This window comes from Ascidia mentula, chromosome 7, assembly GCF_947561715.1.
Source record: "Ascidia mentula chromosome 7, kaAscMent1.1, whole genome shotgun sequence".
Classification (NCBI taxonomy): Eukaryota; Metazoa; Chordata; class Ascidiacea; order Phlebobranchia; family Ascidiidae; genus Ascidia; species Ascidia mentula.
Window position 1 is genome coordinate 14,438,001 of NC_138572.1, and position 17,397 is coordinate 14,455,397.

The following is a 17,397-nucleotide window of genomic DNA, read 5'->3' on the forward strand; positions in this document are numbered from 1 at the left end:
CGTCAGTGATTACCAACCTTTTTGTAAATTGCGAATAGGTGCTCGCGTACCACCTAGAATGCCGTCTCGTACCACTAGTGGTACTCGTACCACCGTTTGGGAAACACTGCCCTACGTATATGTGAAGGTCGTCTGGCAGTTGCGCTCTAGCGCGTCAGTGCATCCTGACAACATCACGCGCGTCGGTTTCAACAAAAATTCCCAACATATATTCAGAGAACAGTTGCCGGAAAAGGAACATTACAACGAAACGACGTTAGTTAGTGCACACCGGTTTAGTTGTGTCAATGCAGACAAGAAGATCCTGTTGATCCAATCTTCAACCACAAAGCTTGACCATTTTGTTGATAAGTTCTGAACTTGTGAATAAGCAGTGGATCCTTTGCTTATGACTTTGATCTCATTTCAACACGGTTGTGGCTTAAACGTGTATAACACGAAATGCAAAAAACAACAGGACTTTAGAGTTCGGTTTTATTCGGTAAATATTATGTCGTTGTAGCTGCCAAGAATAATATATTTTAATTAATCTGTTCTTCTGGCACAATTAAACGTACACTTTTATTCACTGACGTTTCATCTGCTATCCAGCAAGGCTTCCTCAGGGTCAATAAAAGTTACGTTTTATTGTGCCACGAAGAACAGACTACTAATAAAGTAGCTTGTAAAGCACAATTAAAAATCTTTGGATGAAAGTCAAATACACGAGTACAAACGCACACAGACACAATCAGTAATGTTGGCAATATTTGTCAAGCACTCGGAAAGATCGAACGTCGCTCATAAACTGTTCTTCAGTTGGTCTCAGTCGCATTTTGAGGTAAAGCCAACGAACATAGCTTGATACCCTCGTGTAAATCCAAGGTTTGTTTACGTTTCCACAACCGATTCCCCAACTTGTGATACCCCAGACAGTGTGACGTGCCGTGTTGGGGTCTAAACATGCCAAAGGACCCCCACTGTCACCCCGACACGTGTCAGTGCCATCTTTCTGGAATGCAAAAGTGCAACAGTTAAAAAAAATGGTCTAAAGTGTTTATATTACACGTGCGGGCAATGATAACCGAAAATGTATGATTGGTTCAATTGCTGAACAAACAAAACGAAAAATAGACAAGTGCTTTAGGCAAAAAAAACTACCTGCAAATGCAAAAGTTAAAACAGACATCGAACAATCGCAACAACAACAAAAATTACAAAACGTTGCATTCTAAACTAAACAGGAAAGCAAGAGGTGTTTGATAGATTAACTTTAAAAGGCAGCATGGGTATTGAAAATTGTTGTTCTGAGCGCAGCGCACATCATGGAGTGCTTAAGGTAGTCAACACCGAGCAGTCGGCTGCAATTCTCGTTGGGAAATATGCTCACTGGCGCCTGCTGGAGGCAGGGTGGATAATCCATGGGGTTAACTGCCGAACAACAAGCATGTTGTGATGTGATTCTTAAAGGTTGTGGTTGGCAAGACTTTTGCAAGTTTCGTCAACACCGCATCACAGTGTTCGTTGTTGTAACTGACAAATGTTATATATGCCGACCGTAGATTGAATGCGCTGTACTATGAAATTGTACCGACAGAATACAGAGGTTAATTCACAACATAATTTCACAGGTGTTAGAGAGGCCTCTATATCGGTTTGTGGAGGGATTTGGGAAAAGGAACTTGAGGTTTTTAAAAACCCTTGTCTAGGTGCAAAATACTGAAGTGAATAACCTTGAATTAGAAGCCAAAACCTAAATTGTTAAACAGACATTTCAAACACGACATGTGTTTATCATCAGTGCTGTACTACATGATTATAAGCTGCATCGAATGCATCGCCTATACATTCACAGGCTGGCAGGCGGATGGAAAGGCAATTTTGAAACGTGTTTGAAAAAAAGTCCAGCATTCCAGATTTTACCGTTTTATTCAAAAACCCTTATCTAATGACGTAACTGTCGATAAACATCTGTTAAAGCGACTTATGCACAGAAAAACATAAAAAACTTACAGTGTCTGAGACCATGCGCCCCCCACCCAGATATTCCACATCGAGATTGTGACGAAAACTGGTTTTGTCCGAGAGGCAAACACGCTGGTCGCACAAATCGACTGCAACCATAGAAATAAGTTTAAAATGAAACACTGATATCTCCACATGATATTTAATAACTCCTAGCTTCGGGCGTATTACGTTTACGTTGTGTAAAAACCAAGGCAATGCATTCTAATTTGGACCAGGACTCTTGCGAATTAATCTTACTTGAATGAAACGCATTGTCTCAATTTAATCAACGCCAAGTCGTTGGTTGGACTCGAATGATACGAGTAGTAAGGATGTCTGTAAACCTCTTCAATATCTAGGTCACGTGAATCCTCTACGCCCTCTGATTGGCTGAATTGGAGTCCGTCACGGTTGTAGTAATCGCCCACCCGAACGATCGTCTCATTGGTGAACCTGTAACCATGGAAATGGTTTCCATGGCAAATTAAAAAAACTTTGGAAATTACTCACGATTTCGAACTGGATTGGACACAATGTGCGGCTGTGAGGACGTAACATCTGTTGATGAGAGTTCCTCCGCAAGAGTGAGGGGTGCGGCCTCTTAATGGATACTTCTTACGTATGGAAACCTGTAAGAATGACAAAAATACCTCGTACACTTGATGTAAACATGAAGATATTAAGCTTATAGTGGTTCTTAACCGGTGAAAAATTTACTAGTAGGGGGAAATTATGGGTTTGTGGGTGATTAGTCGGCACCGAAATATACAAAAGTAGTTACAAGAGAAATGTTATGATCTGTATTGGTCATGCCATGCGGCCGAAAAAGTAAAAAAGGATGACAGATATAGAGAAAAAGCAATCATTAAATACCAGCACTGTTACAGACACACGTGCACATGGAAGTAAGCTTTTATGAAAGCCGGCATCTGACTGACAGCGAATATAAGACATGGATTTAAATTGAGCTCTCCTATAATTGTACGTTTCAACATAACTTTGCAAATCTCCCATAAAATCATTTACCTGCCACGGCTGACTCCCGGGGTTAGCGTTGACCCCTTCCACTATTCTCAATCTGTCTTTGACCTCAGGACAGAAAGCCGGAACAGGAATATCGGTGTTGGCTTCACCGCAAGATTCTTCTTGCAGTTTGCTACCTGGGAATATACGAACAAAATGTACTGGCTGTTGATAAGACGTTGGATAAAGTTGACAACACAAATGACACGCTTGACCGAGTTGTGCATCCCCGTAATAAATTGTGGAAAACTTCGTGCAGCTAACCTAAATATTGGTCAGTTAAAAGCCGAAAATGTTCTGTCCTTTGCGAGTTGTAAACAGCAATGTGGTTGGTTTATCCAATGGAAGGCAATCTTTTCGTAATTCTAAACAGCAGAGAGCAATTACATGAAAACCTGTTTGAAATCTCAAAGTTTTACCGAAAAGAGTTAACATTGTTGAATATTCAGCAATTAGTATTAGAAGTATTGAATATAAATTGTCTTTACATATCACAAAGCCAGTTATCTTTTGGTAGAAAGCATTATCCATTCTTTTCTGGTTACAAATGCATTACTTTTTCGACCCAACATTTAGGCATAGGCAATACATATATATTTTGCACTATATTGTGTACAATAACAAAATAACGTAAGCTTACGGTAAGACGTAGGTAAGAGCTCTGTTGTAATATATCATGATGGATATGGTGTGAATACGAATAATGATTTGAAACTTAGTCCCTCTGCTTAATCTTGCCCTGCCCAGACGACAAAAAGGCCTTGCACTCCATTCATTTCCAGTTGGTCCATTCTCGATTATTAGCTGTGTGTTACATACAAAGCGAAACCATTACAACCAGCAAGTTTATTCAATTCAATGTTTTACAGTATGATAGTTTGTATTATCATAATCTCCTGATAGCAATATACCCAACAGAAACACATTCTACTTGAATAAGCTATACTTATGATGTTTAGAAGCATAGGCGATACATATACATATGAATATATCAATTAAAAAGCTTGTGAAATACCTACTCCGGATTTATTACAGAACTTGCTACAGTAAGTTGAAAGTTCGTTCAATTTATTGTAACCTTTTCCACCGACCAATGGCATATTTAAATTAGAATGGCTTGACAGCGCCGTCTAGCGGATGAACCAAAAGAAGGCACTAAAACATACGAACTTTTAATTCCTGCTAATTCTTTTTAAAAATGGTTTGTTCATGCCAAAATAATGTTTTTGTGAAGTGCATTGTTTGTTATCTGACTTAATCTTGCATACCTCGTGTTGTGACACTAGTGACCTGTAGTAACCCCGCCGGACTGTACCGCTACGGAGGTGGTTTGAGTTTCTTCCCACTAAAAGATATGTTTGGGTGATAGTTTGCTTATCAAGCTATTAACGGTCGTTACATCGCTGCTTTTCTATGCCGTGTAAATATGTTTTCTATGTCGCGTGATTAATTTACTAGTGTAATAACACGAGGCATGCAAGATTAAGTCAGATAACTAACGTGATTATTTACAAAACTATTGAACAATAGCGTATACCGCCACTGAACCGCAACTCACAGTTAGGTTTGAGGCAAGGAAAATGTTTAAACCCCTCTGGACTTGTGCAAGCAAAGGAAACTTTCGGCACAGGAAATTCGTGCAGAGCATAATGGATTAGCGATCCATCGTCTTAACCACTCGGCCACCTCGTCGTCCAAAACCTGTTGTTAAATGAAATATTTCTGTGAGATTTGTTTGGAAAAAATATTGTCTTGTAAAAACTACTTTAGTTTGGTTTAATATTGTCAGATACGATAAATTGCACTTACATAAACTTGTTAGATGGTTTGCCACATCCTTCGATAGTTCAGTTAGTGCGGCGGTAGAGTTTATCACAAATACATCTGAAGTACGCAGCATTTTAGGTAAAAGCACTTTGAAAAAGAATGCATTAAACTAACTGGTTTTACAGGATTTCTTTCTTCCTGAGTATTACAAATGCCTTCACTATCTTTAGTAAATGGAAAGCATGAAAGCTTTTCCATTCAAGGTTAGGAATTGTTACAGGCATGAACAAATCTTTTGTGCTGTTTTGGTAAACTTTGCCATCTTAAAAAAAGTACAGTACATAATAAACGTGCTGTGTTCAGGTCGCAGTACTTTAGACAATCCTGTCTATGCACTGTACTTTGTTATATTATTTAGTAATGTTTAAGTAGTTTTAAGGCGCAATTACAAGCTTTGCTAAACGATGATTTGTTTAAAATTATTTCATCCTGGTTAATTAAATGCCTTGTTGGTTTTTGAAACTATAAAACTGTCAAAATCACAACAAAAAATTAAAAACAAACACACAAACCGGCGCAGTCTCAATCAATAATGTTGGTAATATTTACCAAGAATCCGATAAGATCAAACAAAGCTTGACACCCTCGTGTAAATCCCAGGTTTGTTTACGTTTCCATAACCGATGCCCCAACTTGTGATATCCCAGATTGTGTGATGGTTTATGTTAAGCGCTGTCGTTCTGAAAAACAAGATTGGAAATTGTTTGTGGAAATATGTGTAGATAAGCAAGAATGACTCGATTTTTCCATACAGTAACTAAAGTGGAAAAAGAAAATTTCCACTGTTACTGCAGTAAACATTGTCAGGTTCAAACAACCAAGTAGGCGACTGCAATTCTCACGGACGAATATGCTCACTGGCGCCACTGGTGGCCATTTATTGGAAAATAGTGATTAGTTTATTTTTGCAAAATTAAATACGATTTTCACTTTCATTACTGTTGTCATGGATGTCACTTGTATGTTGTGCAGTGTTAATACATAAAGATAAAAGAAATAGGGTAAGTTTGTACCACACCGAAAAGTTTTCAAGTAACATGTGCTATGTATTATTTCACCTTTAACATTACCCCAATGAACAATTATATCCAGAAACATAGAAAACTACCTGCACCCCGCATTTCCCAACCAGATATTCCATACTCATATTGTGACGAAAACTGGTTTTGTCCAAGAGGCAAACACGTTGACTGCATAAATCGACTGCAAACATAGAAATAGGTTAGTAATGGGACAGAAAAGTACATGGATTACATTTGAATAAAATTGTGATTGTGTACTTAAATCCAAGCTGACATACTGATTATTTGGGAGAATATTCAAATTTAGAAAAAGTGAGATCCTGTGTAGAACGACATTGTCCCCGTAGACTTTCCACTTGAATGATTTGCAACAGTATAGTTGGGAATGATCACATAGTGAGGTTTTCCTCTTCAATAATTAGGTCTAGTAAATGTTTTGATTTGTAGTAACCTGTAACCACCCACCCCAGGCCCCGATCGCTGGTCTCATTGGTTAACCTGTCACCATGGAAACAGCTCAATAATACTATGTGCAAATCAATGCTCTTTATGAAACAGATTGCACACAAGAAACACTTACATTTGAGCTGAATTTAACACAATGTGAAGCTGTAAGAAGGTAATGTCAAGTGAGGGGTTTACAGCATGTTAGTGGATGTCTCCAATGCATGGAAACCTGTTGAAATCAAAAAAGTAAATTAGTTTTCTTGATGTTTTGTGAATATCACATATCTTGCACACTTGCACAGAATGTCACCATTACTTAACTTAAAAGTGTTTCTTTGGTTTGACGTTGTAACACTTAAATCATTTTAACCTGTTGTCATTTTTGATAAACAAGTTGCAGATTTTAACAAATTTTTGTTAGATTTTAAACTGGGTTAAAATATAATCAATCATATTATTCACCAATACTTCATTATTTTGTGACAATTAAATAATAATGACTTACATCAATGGTGGGGAAGGTCAACAATAAAAACATAACCTTGTCTCCGACAATTCATAAAATATCATTTATGCAAAACTTATTGTGTTAATTAAAAGCAATACTGCTTACCATATGTTTATTATCTTTCATTGTCATTTTCTGTTATAAGTAAGATTGCATTCTATCGGAGTGTGTTTAACTTCTAATACTACAATTTGGGTGTTTTTTACCCAGGATTGCAGAGAAGTATTGGTGTTTACAACAACTAAATTATTTCCAGTCGTTATTTTCCAATCCTCAGGTTGGCATCGCTATGACTCTGCAAAAACAACACTGGTATTTAATGACTTTGCAATTAAAAGCACCAATGTTTGTAAATGAGTTTTAGATAAAGACGTTTTTCTTTATGGTTCTTTTGCTTTTGTCAATAAATTCGACAAACAACAACTACAGTCAGACCTTTTTAATCTAAACTGCTTCGTTTCATCTAATATGTTTTAGTCTGCATAAAGAGCCATCCAGCACATACTTTTATTAAATTCCACTTAACAAATGTAGGGGTCAACACAAAATCAAAAATGTGTTTGCTCTTTCTTTTGTTAACAAAGTCGATCTAACCTTTTTTGCACCAACTACAAGGATTCAATGTAAGGCAGGCATGTTGTTGGTGACCTTGTGAAAATTAGAGGTCATGACATTCTTTTTTTTGTGTGCTTGTTTTCACCACACAGGGATTTGAATATTCTTGATGTTGTCTTGGTGATGTTTTACTCTTCAGTGCAACCTGGTGGATAAATGAAAAATGAAAGGTTTTGGGACCACTGTCGACCTGTAACTAGAGTACCACTGAAACTTGGCAAATCTCAAACAAATGCATAATTATGACAGCCAAACATAACATGGTTTTAATGTAATAAAACAAAAAAGATAGTTGTCTAATAATGCTACAAGAAATTACTGTTGTAAAGTTTATGCAGCAAAATAATGTTATATAGACATAGTTACACACACTTGTGATAATATAGCAATATCAATACCAAGGAAAAAGTATCACATTAGTTTTCAATATTTCTTTCATTGAAATTTACATACAACAAAGTTAAATACCGCTTGTGGGGCAACCCAACTTGTTTGAATGCGACCTCTTGTTCAGATCAAAATATCCTGGGATTCGTTGTGTTGGTCAATCATCTGATTCAGTGACTCTAGACCTCTTTGTCCTGGCATATAAAACAGTCAGAAAAGTCATTGACCTCTTTGATGTTTTGATAAATCTGGTCCTGCCTGGTTTAAAGTATGAAGTGAAAGTCACAATGTGTTTTCCATATAACCAGGTTGTTACTTGCTTCTACTGTTTTGCATATAGGGGTTCATAAATCACTTAGAGTGAGTGTATAGATCTTGTGGCAGACTCTCTGGCAATGCTTAATGAAGGGGTCGGCAACCCCTGGCACCTGAGGTTAATATTCATGGCATGCCAAGTGATTTAGAAGTTCATATTTCAGTACTTTTCCATGCGTTCGGGATTGGCTTGCGTTGCAAAGATACATCAAAAAGATAAAGGTTAAGGATTTGTACAAATTTTCACAATAAAATTTATATAATGATATAAGTAATGAGCTTGATTGTCTTTGGAGGTTTGCAACCAGATTTTGTGAAAATCTTCGACTGGTTGTTTGGCGAGCAAGATTGTCAAAAGCCAACATCAAGCTGCACTGATGAGACCTAACAGATCATAACATTGGCCCAGTCGTCCAGTCTGCAACTCACTTAATATGATTTCTGTTGATGAAAGTTACGAATTAATTTAGTTTGAGGTCAGCATGATGACCAGGACTTCTTCCAGCAACAATTCATTGCGTGGATTAGTGATGTTTTTGGACCCGATAAGATTGTTCTAATCAAGTGTGTTTTATTCAGATTTTGGATAAAATTTATTCTAGGATTTTTTTTTATTTGGATTGACTCGAGGATTCATTTAAAATAAACCCAGCAACTAACTTTTAAACAGCACACAACTAAACCGCAAATAAGTATTTGTGTACAACAGACCAACACGAGACATACACTTACTTCATTAACCAACATATTCTCTTGTAACTTGATTCATGGGCGTTGTCAGTTTGTGGGAATTTCATTCTTCATTGGCAATGAGATTTCTTGCATTTAAAACCAATACATTTGAAAATAAGATATTTTGAGACAGTTGAAGTTTTAATTTTATTCCAAGACCAAGTAGATCCGTCTGTTACGTTCCTACATGACAACATTCTTTTCCACAAACAACCCCTGGTATTCTTTCTTCCGAAAACTGGAATAAAAATGTCGGAAAACTTTCGTCTCACTTTCTGCTCCGGACATATTTCACTTTATATATTTCGCAGCAATTTTATTTACAGTAAAAAACATTTATTTTGAACAAATCACAAAAAAAAACACAAATAATTCTGGAAGCCTCGTGTTTTGTTTCAATCCGGACCACTGGAGTCTGCATCGGATGAGAGGAAGGAATATTTACTGACGATTCAAACCCCGAACTTTCGGCTGAAAAAAAATCACAAAACTTTTAATTTCATCAAAATTAACAAAACCATGTTTTAATGCAAATATAAATTAAACAAATTCTTACCGGGTTTTTCAGTTTTTTAATCTCTTTTCTCAAGACTCGAATAGATTCGGAATCGATTCCGCATCCACGCAGCCACAACTCATCCACTTTAGGGAGAATCCGACAAATATTTCCAACATCTTTTCGTTCAAACTTGTTCCAACTCAGGTCGAGAAATCCCAACTATTTAAAATATAAAGATTGGTCGGAAATCTTTGTTTCAAACTTTTTTAAAACATATTTTTTTTTCTTAAAACCGGATTAAAATTAACTCCATGTTTTCACTTTTGATCAAAAAAGTAAGTTTTATAAAAATATCATGGATTTAAACAAATATTTATTCTCAAAGTAATGAAAACCAACCTTGGGTCCCATCTTCATAATCGCTTCACAGAACATGTTTAAAGTTTCGGAATTAAGTTCGCATCCCCTCAACTCCAGCCCCAAACCGGGTTTTCGAATCCGTGGGAGGAAATCCGCGAGAGCGAAAACATCCGAAATCTTCAGTGGGGTGAAGTTTAAACTCAAATCCCGAGGACAAGAGAGGGCGATTTCATCTCTAAATATTCCGTCAACTTCCTGTAAATCTACGAGGAAATCTGAAACAGGGACAAGTTTATTAAAACAAACATGGCGGAAGTTTTATTAAATCACTAAAACTTTTTATTGCAAACTTCAAACAAGATTTCTTCACTTTTAATCGGATTTAAACAAGACAAGATCCAACAAATTAATCAAATATAAAAACATTAACTTTCTGGAAGGAAAACATAAACTTTATCCGACAAAAAATATGCGACCTTCCTTTAAAACTTTCAACCTGAACATTTTTATTCCATTCTCTTCTATAAGAACAATGGAATTGCGACGTCACAATGCTTACTGTGACGTAACAGTTACGTTTACAAACACGCATCACACAGACTGGAAATAAATACTAACCTCGTAACTCGTATCCACTTAAATACAATCCATCAGAACTTTTTTCCCGCAGGTATTTCGAAAGTTTCTTCAAAAACTTTTTCTCACGTTTGTCTGAAAATAACAAGATCAACATTTACGGCAAAAATAGAAGCCATGTATTTGGATGGGAGAATTATTTAAACTCCCAATGTGCGTTTTCCACAAATATAACCTGCGTATATTAGATGCGTAATGAGACGTGAGACTTTCGAAACCACGATGCCCGTTTACCCAATATAATGGTAACTTGTAGTGGAAAGTATGTGAAAGTTAAACAGCAAGCTTTTCGCGTAAAGCAACGTTGTGTAACAAATTGAATTGTAAACATGGTTTTGCAAATCGTTCAGGGCCGGTCAATGCAGACAATGCCTTCTATTACTTTGCTGGTAAAAATTATTACAGCAGAATGATTTTCTTATGATAAGATGAGAAAAAAAGGGTCACAGTTATTACACTTGCAGTTGATCTTAAATTTGCATCATTTTTCCAGAGCAATTTAGGCGACCCCTCCCTAGGACATTTCATAACCTGCATGTTTTGGTTGTTTGTGAAAAAGATCTAAAAACAGCTTCATTAATCCTCTGGGTTTTTCTGTGGTGGAATTAGTAGCAACTGAAAAGTAAAAATATGTTGTTTAAAATGTTTGTGTTCGTCATCAGTGCAAGACTGACTAATTGTAAGAAAGGCAGGCAGGGTCAGTCAATGGAGACAAGTGCAACAAAACAAATATGTTACATAACAGCAGCATCTTAACTTTGGCATCAATTAGATGGTCCCAGATTTCTACACCTAAATGCCTTGTATTACTTTACTGGTTACAGATGTTACAGCAAAGTTTTTTTTAACTGACTACCATGTTTTTGATCCTCATTGTTAAGTGTGGAGGATGCTGGATCACTGGAAGCAGTCTTCACTGAGGTTGATGGCAAGGTTTTTGGACTGGAACCACTTCCATCACCTGTAAAAAACAATCAAGGTGATTACTGCAATTTAATGGCACTTATGTACACCATAAGGGTTAACCCAATGCGAAGGCCTTACTTGATAATTTTGACAATAAATCTGCTCTGTCTGTGGGAGTTCGCCAGTCGGACTTTACAGCAGGGATGCACAACACGAATGGCATATTTGGTTTGCCAGTGGTTTCAAAGTGGCATTCACACCGGTTTTCATTCATAGAATGTGGAAATATGTATGTTGTTTTGAATACATCAATGTTCAGTCAAGCTCTTTGCAAACAGGTTTTAACTTTATAAAAATACATTTCTCTTTGAGTTGTGCATCCTGCTTTACTGGGAAAAGGGGATTTAATTCAGCTATGCTGTATTCATAGGCTAACCACTGCTTTAAACCACAACGGGAGTCCATTTCAAAAGCAAATCAAAAAAGAGGCATTTTTGGAGCCATTGAGATCAAAAATTTTCTTACTGACTGCTTCAGGTACAGCAACGGCAAAATGTTTAAAAAAAAAACATAATAATTCAGAGCTGCAGACAGGGTGTACACGCACTGTTTCAACCTATGAGATCTCATCAGTGCAGCTGTTGACTGTGGCACGGTGCTAGCTTTTTCCAAACCATCGGTGGTTTGTCTCTGTTGTTTGGTACTCTGTATAAGGTACCCAACGGATCGACATTGACCGAAAGGTACCACAAAGTGGAAATCAGTGTGCCCGCTAGTGTAAAAGCTAGCACAGTGCCACAGTCAACAGCTGCACTGCTGAGACATCATAGGTCGAAACAGTGCATGTACACACTGTCTGCCCCTGTTAAAATGTTTACATATGTGAAATAATGTTAAATTCATACCATTGGACAATTAATTTAAGTGCCCAAAACCACAGGTTTATGCAAAACAATGGATATAATAAATACCAAAGAATTTTTGTGTTACAAAAATGGTATACTTCAGTACTTGCACTAAAAATCAATTGAGCAGCGTGTGTATATGGGGCAGAACATACTTTTTACATGTCTTAGCTCACCACCATCTACTTGATGTATTCTGGTTGCCTCAAGCTCAGCTGCAGCAGTGGAGGTTTCACCAGCTGCAGAAACATGTGTTAAAAAGCAGAAGCAATATGGACTATTTAGCTTTTTTGTTAATTTGGTAAGATGTAACAATATAAGCAATATGTTACATCTTACCAAATTAACAAAAAAGCTAAATTAATAAAAAAAAATACAGCAAACCAATAAAATGTAAGGTTTTCAAAAATTTGGTAAGACATTTCTGTTAATAAAGAGTGAAATGTTGCATTAACAATACATGATTGTTTAGATTAACACAACAAATGGATTGAGCTACTGTGGCATGCTTACAGCACCAAAACGTTGCACACCAAGTAACAGCGGCATCACAACCAAGCCTGGTAAAGCTTCCTTTCCTGAAAGCTCAAGATATAAAGAGGCACTGGAGTTTGAACTCATAACCCTGGTCATTAGGAACCATAGTTCTACCAACTAAGCTATGAGAGTTCCAAAAAATGGAAACACCCAGTTTGGCCGTGATGTCTCTGCCGAGAAGCAGGGTAATAAAACTCAATAATTCGAAAATTTAACCTTTTCCTGCATGTTTTGGATGTTTCTTCGAACGTCTTGAAAAAAGTCTCGCAAAAAAACCTGTTTGTTTTTTTGTGGCAGAATTGGAAGAAACTAAACAAAAGTACTGAGTTTATCAAGTCAAGCATAATAATGCTGTAACACATAATACACTGTCAAATCTTATGCAGCGCAGTTCAAAAACGGAAGCATTGTTGTTGGTTATGTTTCACTCAAACAGTTATCTGCTTCGAAAACATTTCCCACCATTTTCCAGTGACTGTTTTGAATGTTGGGCCTTGGAAGTTGTTGCGCCATCTAATGTTTTGGATGAAGACGATTCGATATTTGTTGAAGTCAAACCATCCCTGCAAGCTTTAAAACAGTGTGTCGAAATATATAGTATAGCATATATCGTATATCATTCTTTTTGTATTTCTTTGTAGACTTTAGTAAAGTGCTGTAAAATTCACAACATGTAACAATAAATTTATATACCTTAAACCACAGGTTTATGTAAAACAACGATTATAACAAATACCAACGCAAAGAATATATGAATGCAAAGCATGGATGCAACATTACTCTTCAGTTTGTGTTAAAAAAATGGTATACTTCAGTACTTGCACTAAAAATCAGGTAAACACTGTGTGTATATAGGGCAGAACTTACATTTTACATGTCCCAGCTTACCACCATCTATTTGATGTATTCTGGTTGCCTCAATTTCAGCTGCCGCAGTGGAGGTTTCACCAGCTGTAGAAACATATGTATTATAAAGCAGAAACAAGATATACTGGGCAACCATCTGCTTACGTGCCTTGATGAAACAGAGTACAAACATTTGCTAAAATTCTAGTAAAATTTTAAATATTTGTTCCAGTGGTTCTCAACCTGCAAGGGCTTTTTAAGTGGTGTGCATAAAAAATTGCAACATGGACAAATTCCATCCAAAAATGTCAATCGTTGTGAAATTGCATGCTGCGACATGTGTCTTGAACTTTCAGTGGGCATTAAATCCTGTTTCTGGTTGTGATTTGGCATTTTGATATTCAGTTCAAAGTACAACACAACCATGCTTTAACACATAATACACTGTCAAATCTTGTGCAGCACAGTTTAAAAATGTAGGCATTGTTGTTGGTTGTGTTTCACTCAAATAGTTTTCTGCTTCAAAAACATTTACCACCATTTTCCGGCGAAAGTTGGGCCTTGGAATTTGTTGCGCCATCTAATGTTTTGGATGAAGTAGATTTTACATTTGTTGAAGCCGAACCTTCTCTGCAAGCTGTAAAACAATGAGTCACAATATATAGTATAGCATATAATATATCTTTCTTTTTCTATCAATTACATTTAAGTTCATTGCTAAGTACTCAGCAAAGTTTTGTCAGCAAAAAAGATAACAGAAACACATTTTTGATACACAAATACCAAATAAATATAGTACTGACGGATTTTATGCATCTTGGAAATTGTCGTACCGCTGACAGCACTATTGACAGGATCAGATTCTGAGCTGGTTTCACTACGTCCACTTCCAGATGCTTTGATTGAAAATTATAAAATAAAATACTGGTCATTAAAGCACAAACTTTCCAATGCACTGCACATACCTGGTTTGTGTCCGAGCAAAAGGCCACACACAAAACGACGAACCATTGCCCAATGGGGTTCATTAATCAAATCGTCAACGATTTGATCAAATTCTTCATCTGACATGAACACAGAAATGTAGTATGCACCAAACATTTCCTGCAGAACTTGATGAAGGTAGTAGAAGAGAACATCTCTCCCATCAAAGACTCTACGACTGGGAAACCAGGAGAACTTTGCCATTTTGAACACTACATCCTGTACTTTTACATCTTCTAAACCTACTTTTTGAAGGTCATCATGTGTGAACACAACGGTTTTGCGAACCATTCCTTCATATGCCATTTGGCTAAGTGGCAACTTAAGGTTTTCTAATTTCTCTCCTTTTGCATGCTGAGAGTGACCAAGTTGTTGCAAAACGACATCAAATACATTAGTTATAGTGGAAACACTGTGCACCTCACCAAATAACCCAGCATAAACAATAAATTGTAAAAGCATTGGATTGCGGCATAAGTCAAGCAATTGTGGAGATTTAGTTTCAAGTTTGTTCCACAGTTCATTTGCTTTATCACCTGAGTAACTATCAAACAGTGTCTTTGCATCCTCAGGAGAAAGATCACTGACATAAATTGTTGGCTTAGGTCGGAGTCCTAATGGTATTAATAGCAATGAGTGGGGCCGAGAAGTAAAAATCAATGTAGATTTTGGAAAAAATTGCCTGTTGCAAAGGTTAGCAACAAGCTGTTGTACAGACAGGGGAGTGTGATACTTCTCATTTACAGGTGCCACGTTTTCTAGTGTCCAGGTTGCCTGATCTAATCCATCAAAAATAAAAGCACACTTTTCTGGGTTCTTTATCATCCATTGGAAAACCAAACTGAGTGTTTCCTGTGAAGCACGGTTGAACTGGTTATCGAGCAGAAGCTCCTGCAAAGTAAGCTTTCTATCGCCGTAGTTTAAATACATAAACCGAAGATGAAGCACTAAGTGATCTTCTGTTTCTAGTTGCCTGCATAATCTCTTTGAAAGAGTGGTTTTGCCGCATCCAGCCGGTCCAAGGAAAGCTAGAAATAAGCCTTGCTTTTTGTGTTCTTTAAAGCTTGAAACTAGTTGGGGAAATTTGATGTGTTCACCAACAAATCGATCATTGTCCCCCTTGCTTGTCGATGGCTGAAACTCATTTTCCTTTTGAGGATCAATTCCTTTGTAAATATCAGTATCTATCAGTGTTGGTTGAACCTCTGGTATTTCAACCTTTTGCAACACTTCACTGTAAGGGACAACATCGGGATCAAGATTTTCAAGCTGATACTTTTTGATTTCATCAACTGCCTGTTGCAACTTTTCTTCTGCAAATTTTAAACAGGTTTTTCAGATAATAAATCCATGTTACTGTGGTTTTTAGACAAAACAGTGGGCTCTAGCATCTATGTTTGGCTGGTTTAATTTTAGTGCAGCATGCTGCATAACCACAACGCAAATTGAGGATTAGTGTTTATCTGTCAAATTATATTGTAATGGTAACGTCTAATGCCACTGAAAAATGATAAAATCCCAAGTACAAAAACCGGGAAAAAATTGTCTGCTGTTTAGTTTTTTAGCCAACCGTATAATGTATCATCATATTTGCATTTCAATGGAACTACTTTGCTTCATAGGAGTAGGAACAAACATAATTTCAGATGACATCGACAAACATCACAGAGTATATTTAGTTGCAACCGGCAATTTTCGAGTTGTAACTCTCTCATTGGTTGTGTTTTTACCCACAATGCAGTATACTTTATGGTGGATAAAACAAAATCTGCTAAAGGACGCATATTGGAATTTCTATTAAAATAAATTTGGCGGCGGGAAATTTCCACCTTGTATTTGATCCTCTGTTACCATAGAAGGAGGACGTCACAAAGCAATCAGTGAAGCATTGGGGTCAATTTTGCGGTTGAGTGAGCACGTATGTAAGTGTTGTTGCTTGGGGGAATTTGAGCCAGTTTTTGGCAGTTTTAAGTAGAGTTTTGGGCGTGTTAAGTCAGGTAGCTACGTGGTAACGTTTGCTGTATAAAATTGAGCCAAAAAGGCGGTTTAAACTTCAGGCTATATCTGCAGAATAATTGAAGACTTATGTCTGCGTCGAACGGCAAAAAAAATCTGGTTTTCTACTAGTTATGTTCCCAGTTCTAAACCCTCCGGCCTGGCGAAACCTGGTGTGAAGAAAATAATCACTCAGCAAAACATGGGAAACAAGCCAGGATTTTTTACAAAGTTGTATATTTTCTGTTTTTTCAGAGAAAGAACTTTTAGCGATTGTACGAGAGTGTTTCCGTTCACAGTCATCAAAAAAAAGCTTCATCGTAGACAAACGTAGGTGTTTCAGCTACAGTGTTTGTTTTACATGTTGGCCAAACAAGCGTGAAAAATAATCCGTACTATCTAAGCCCATGTGATCGGCGTGAAGATGCCTTGGTTACTTACTGGCACCGTAGCTTCATTTGACAGTTTGGCTCAACACTAGATACGGTAAACTGGAATCTTCTGTCCACCGTAATCCATATTGGAAATAGCTGTTCCTGTACTATCGTATCTACCAACTGATTTAAACGTTTTCACAAATACTTTTACTTCCCGTATGTTTGCTCAGTTTGCTTGTCACAGCTACCAAAATATTCAAACACTTGTCCTCAAATGGTTTGTAAAATGGTTACGTAGGTTATTTGTGATGTCACGAGGTTATAAGTTGTGAGCAAACTATTGAAACAATTCATGGTTTGATGCCACATAACCAAAATGTTTGCAGTGGCAACATATAAGCGCATGTGTAGAATGGTTTCATATCTCCGTCGAAACTCTTTCATCAATTTTTCGCGGCACACACAGTTTGCGAAAACCTGTTAAATGCAG

At 37.0% G+C, this 17,397-nt stretch overlaps 1 pseudogene; it reads right to left on the reverse strand.

Moving 5' to 3' along the window:
• Positions 1 to 623: 623 nt before the first annotated feature.
• Positions 624 to 6,945, reverse strand: LOC145909641 (serine protease 41-like; annotated as a pseudogene).
• Positions 6,946 to 17,397: the final 10,452 nt, after the last annotated feature.